The sequence below is a fragment of the Eretmochelys imbricata genome, chromosome 9, assembly GCF_965152235.1.
Source record: "Eretmochelys imbricata isolate rEreImb1 chromosome 9, rEreImb1.hap1, whole genome shotgun sequence".
NCBI lineage: Eukaryota > Metazoa > Chordata > Testudines > Cheloniidae > Eretmochelys > Eretmochelys imbricata.
Genome location: NC_135580.1, coordinates 79396963 through 79402962, shown reverse-complemented (window position 1 = coordinate 79402962; position 6000 = coordinate 79396963).

The following is a 6000-nucleotide window of genomic DNA, read 5'->3' as shown; positions in this document are numbered from 1 at the left end:
CCCTCCAGCCTGCTGCTGCGGGCGAACAGGGCTAGGAGGGGGGATCCCTGGGATGCAACCAGCCTCTCGCAAAGTAGCGGGGCCAACGGAGAGCCGCTCCTCCGGGCCAGGAGCTGCTGTGGTGGCTGCGAGACCGCTCGCTGCAGCAGGTGGGTAAAGAAGCGAAGTTAAATAGGTAGCAAAGGGAGAACGAACGCTGTTTTGCTGCGCTTGGCTCAATGTAGCAGCTCTGTGAATTTAGCTTCTTGTGGAGGCAATCGGCATTGTTATCACGCACTTTAAAAAAAATGGACAGAGTTTGTGTGTGCCACTAGCTTGCACTCTCTGAGGGGTTTGTGTGTGGCTCGACTGCACTAGTTACCTGGGGGTGTTGGCATGCATTTCACTCTATTGTAACTGTGTGTGTATGAGAGAGAGAGACTAGGCTGCAAAAAATATCCAGGGTTTTGTGTGTGTGTGTGAGTGAGAGAGAGAGAGAGTCACTAGATTGCAATACTTCCCTGGGTGTGACTTTTCTATGCTCTCTGAAGAGACCCGTTGAATGGAAAGCGTTTTATACAACACATCACTGATCGCTCAGATCAGGGTGTGAAGCTGCAATGTACTTCTTTGCAGATCCCTAAATAAATTCCTAACTGGAAACAGAGAGAAATCCCGGAGACACTGCTGCAATTGTTGGAGGATCTCTGTTGCTGCCCTTATTTTTTTAATTGGAGACACTTTTGTGACAGTACTTAAAGAAATTGCCTTTTAAAGCTGACGTAATAATTCTTGGGGATTTCTGTACAAAATCAAGCAAATGTGAGTGGAGGGCAGAATGAGAAATAAATTAAAGACAAGGTAATTTGTTCTCCATTAGATTTTGCCTGTAATCTGTGCATAATTGGTACTTTTAATATCTGATTTTATTAAATAGTTTATTTGCTTTTACCCTGGGTTGACAAAGCAATGGAGGAACAGTTTCATTAATACTTATATATTCAGAATGGGATTTAACTGTCAGGTTGTGACTGTGAAGATGCTTGCTAAACAGAAAAGATGTTTTTAAACAGTTAGACATATGTTCAAAAGAGATGGTGATGCCTCATAAAAGAAACATGTAAAAATGTATCTGAAGCTGTCTACTTCAGTTTTCCTCCAGATAATATATAAATCTATCGAATGTACAAAAATCTGCTTGCTAAGCAAGCTCTCTTCACACTCAAAAACAGAATGTTTCAGTTATGACAAGAGCACAATCTAGGTTTAGCTTAAACACACACAAATAGGAATTTCCATCCCAGATCAGACCTGTAGTCCATCTGTTCCAATATCCTGTCTCCAACAGTGGCCAGTACTGGTTACTTCAAATGACACTGGAAGAAACTCTGTAATGGCCCGTTTAGGTAGGCTGGAAAATCCCACCCTACCTAAATGACTTAGACACCCAAGTGCTACTGGCTCAGTGGGGCTCATGTGCCTTGGACACTTAAAAATTCCACTTTTATAGAATAACCTGTCCTCAGGGGAAGTTTCCTCCTAACCTCCACCACTTTCAGGAGGTCTGTCAGACGTATGACTGGCAGACCAGATCTGGCCCCATAGTGTATGTATGCGGCCCACATGACCTAGCCACGTTCTCCAGAAACTCAGCTTTCATGTTTAAAAAAAAAAGTAATTATCTTTTATTGTTGCAAAGAAAACCTTCCAAATGTTAAACCAGTGTAAACTGACAGTGTCTGCTTGAGTCTGCAGAGAGCCTGATAAGATAGCTCTGAGGGGCGTGAACCAACCCACTCCCCATTCATCTAAGTTGACACATCAGCTACAAAGCCCATTTATGGTACTTCAACATCAGTATTAACCATTCCATGGCAGATCATTCTAGCAGACAGAACAGAAAAAGAGGGTGGGGCAAGCGGGGGGACTAAAGCGCTAGAAGAGCTGGGAATTGCTGCAGGAACGGAAATGCCAAGGAAGGAGTCACGGAGACTCTCAAAGATGGGAAGAAAGAAAGAAAGGAGGATGGAAAGGTCAGACCTAGTGGTGGCCTAAAGGGGAGCAGAATGATGCTGAATAGGACAACAAGGAATTGATTAAATTAAAGTTACTACAGGGTTCATATCCTTTCCACACTCTTTGTAAAATCCTTACTTAATGTAAATCTGGGTATTCTCATTATCGATATGGACACCCAGTCCTTTTAGAATCCTGCTAAGCTCTTGGCTTCAAAGATATCTTGTAACACGAGTTTCATGGGCTAATTGTGCCTTTTTAAAAAAAAAAAAAAAAAAAAAAAACCACTCCTTTTTTGTTTGACTTCTGCTGCCTTTCAGTTTCATTGAATGTGCCCTGGCTCTCGTGTCATGCAAAAGCAAAACACCATCACAGTCAAAGGCTAACCACCCCCCAGTATTATTTCGGTGTTCAGAAAATCAGAATTTTTTCCCCCTGTTTTATTACTCCTGCTGTACTTTAGCAGGTAAAAGCTCTTGGATTTCCCCTATAGTCCATCTTTCTCTCTTGTGAACAATTTAATGGGTAGAAGAGTGCATTCAATGAGCTGTTTTCAGGATTCATGCTTCCTTCAGTCTCTTGGATACTTTCTTCCAAGACCTGTATTTTTATCCACTTGTTTTTATAGACCACCCTTAACACTGTCCCAAAAGACTTTCCAGAAACTCAGGCAGACATGAAGGAAAAAGATATTCAGACATGCAGGGAAAGCCATGCCCCCTTTCCAGCCAGCATTGCCCACTTTGGTCACTGTTCTGTATCCTTACAGAGCCCCTACACTACATATTATACACATGTATTGCCTTGTTGTATTCTTTCTCTCCATCCAGTCTTGGCTTCCTTTCTTCCATCATGTTCCCTCACATGCTAGAGGGTCTTCCTCTTCTCATCTGCCTTGCACCCTCATGTTCTTCTTTCATATCAAATGCACTTCTTCCACCAGTCCTTTAATTCATCAGTAATTCTCACAACCCACCTTCCCTCTGCTGTTATCCTGTGTCTTATCTAGCTTAAAGCATGTGTTTTTCAAGGCAGGGAACATCTCCTGTTATGGCCCCAATGCTGCATGGAGTTCTGTGTAGGTACCATAAGGGAACTCACCATTAGTGGTGCCTCCTCCTGGCTATCCTGGGGATGAGCTCTGGCCAGGTATTGAGCCCTTCTCTGGTGGTGTCTCTCCTGGCATATCCTCACTCTAGGAACCGCAACCTCCTCTTCATGATTCCTGGGGATAGTGTATGGTGACCCAGCTGAAGGGGAACAAACTGTCCCAGGCAATCTGCTGTCCCCTGCCTGGTTGGTGCCACATTCCCAGTGTCTGGTAGGGAAACTCAGGCCTGTCCTCTACTCCAGGTTCCAGCTCAGGGGCCTTCTGGTCAGCAGCCAAGGTCTGCATTCCTATTCCTTGCTGCTATTCCCCAGAGCCTTCACCTACCTTCATGGCTTCCCCCCTCTCTGAGTTTGCCAGCCAGCCAGCCTCCCAACTCCCTCCACTCAGCAAGTGACTGCATCCTACTTCCCAGTAGCCTCCTTCTGTTGCTAGCTAACTGGCTTTATATAGGCCCCACCTGTGGAGTTAATTGGCCTCCCTGGCCACCTTAACCCCTTCCAGTCCTGCGTGGGGTGTATACTACATCACAGTAGGCATGGGGCAGAGCTCCTTGCAGCATTTGGGTGCATAGTCGTAGAGCAGCAAGCAAATATAAGGTGCTATCACAGAGATTTTTATTACTGATAAACAGTTCTGGGAGGTGGGGAGGAGGGTAAGTCAGTGCCCTGTGCTTATACTGCATTGAAAGGATAGTGTATACAATGGGCAAGAAATATCATCCTCTGGGAACAACACAGAACTTGGGTATTGGGGTATCCCCCAGCACTGGCAGACAGCAGTAGAAATACAAGACTGTGGGTTTGGTCAGTTTGGTGAAAGGGTCAGAAACACCGGCCAATAAATTCCCCTCCCTCGACCCAGCTAGGGGCAACATTTATTGGAAACAAAAGAGAGACAAAGCTTTAGAATTCTTGCTTTCCACAGGCGTTTATTGATTGTATTTGAGATTTACAGTCTCTGTGTGGGATCACATTTCTCCTTAACATTGTTTACTGAGTTTAGTGGGTGGTGAAAGATGCCAGATTGGCAGGCCTGACCCAGTCACCTGCTTATCCTCTTAGCAGAGATAGCACAATGTAAACTTCCCCCACAAACTGCTCTCACACGGTGCTTCATGGTTGAAATAGAAGGACCACCTGGAAGGGAGAATTATCTATAGAGACTGGCCCTTTGAGTTCACTAAACTCACCACCCATTATACCTGCATGTCTAACTTGGTATATTGTGGCTGGGGCACTGGATCATTCAGTGAGTGTACAAATTGCTCACTCTACTGCCTCTTACTAGACTACCTGAAAAAAATAGAGGGCTAGAGAGAGAGAGAGAGAGAGAGAGAATGTTTCCCCACTTACAAACCTTTGAGCAGCTTCAAACAGCTACTATGTTTTAAAAAAGAAAAATCAACCTGCCAAAGTGTTTCCTTCTTTGCAGGTTACCCTGGCACAACAGTGACAATAGTTAGGTGACATGTTTAAAGTACGCGGCCTTGGTCTTTGTCCCAGTAGAAAGCCAGAAATCTCTCTTGTCCAACAGTTTAAGGCTAAGCCCCAGAAGCTTGTGAGGTATACAATCCTTAAAAGTGTGCGATTCAAAGCTATTTTAGGAATTTTTCAAAGGTTTCCTTTCCCTCTGAGGCCTGTTGAGTTGCACTTACAATAGTGAAGGCATCTGGTTTCACAGGCAGAGGGATACGCAAAATAACATTGGTGCAACTTTTAAGTAGCATGTGTGATGTGTCATTCCATATTCTTTATGAAAATATGTTTATGATATGAATGACATAACTGAGATGTACTTTATGCAAGATGGGTCATGTGAGATATCATTGGAAAGGTTATGGTTTACTGAATACGATTATCCTATTTGTATGCATGTGCCATTTCTGTATCTGAAATTAGGAATATTGACGATGTATCTGTATTTCAACTATGCTACTTTGGGTGACGCCCACTGCCAACGCTTCAGGTACAACAATGGAAAAGCCAAACAGTGCTGATGGCCCATCAACAAGGACACTTAGTCTTCCTGTGAACCTGTGGGTCAGCCTGTGAAGAATGGCTACAGGGGCCCTACAGAGTCAGGTGGTCTTGTCACCTGATACTAAAAAATTACCTGGGACTTCTTGTAACTTTCCCCTGTAAGGGAAGTGGGGTCAAACTAGGAAAGAAAGCACTCCTGCCTTATGCAAATCCTATTTAAGGGTGGGGAGTGAGGTAATCCAAGGTTGTTAGTTCTCCCTTGCTACACCACCCAAGATGACTGCTGGAAACAACTAAGACTGAACAGGGGAATAGAATTGGGCCCAGGCTGGAAGAGTGTCTGGCCTGTGAAGAAGATTATTAGAACCACATTTAGGGTGAGAACATACATGTAACTAATTTCTTTAGTGTATTAAGCTTAGTTTGCATGCTCTGTTTCATTTTCTTAGTAATCTGCCTTGTTCTGTCTGCTACCTCCTTAACTACTTAAAATACACCTGTTATATTTAAAAAAATTATTTCTGGTTTATAATATAACCCAGTTTATGTAATTTCAAATGGGGTGAGGGGAGAGAGAAGTTGTGTACACCCTCCTCCACATTGAGGGGAGAGGGGAATTTCATATAATTTGGGGTTTGTACTCCAAGGGAAGTGGACGTCTGAGTGCTGGAGCAAGTCCCTTAAGCTGAGTCTTCCCAGAGCAGATCTGCAGCTGGGTGTGGCCCTGCCTGTGGGTGTGTTAGAGGAGGTTTGAAGAGCCTGGCTCAGCTAGACAGGTTAAAGGGACCCATGCTGGCAGAACAGGTAGACTCAGTGATATCTCAGTGCATCAGGTGACTTCCCAAGGGGTCCACCCCGTCACAGCATGTAACACTTGTTGCTCTCTAATGTGTACATATAGCATATACATAATAC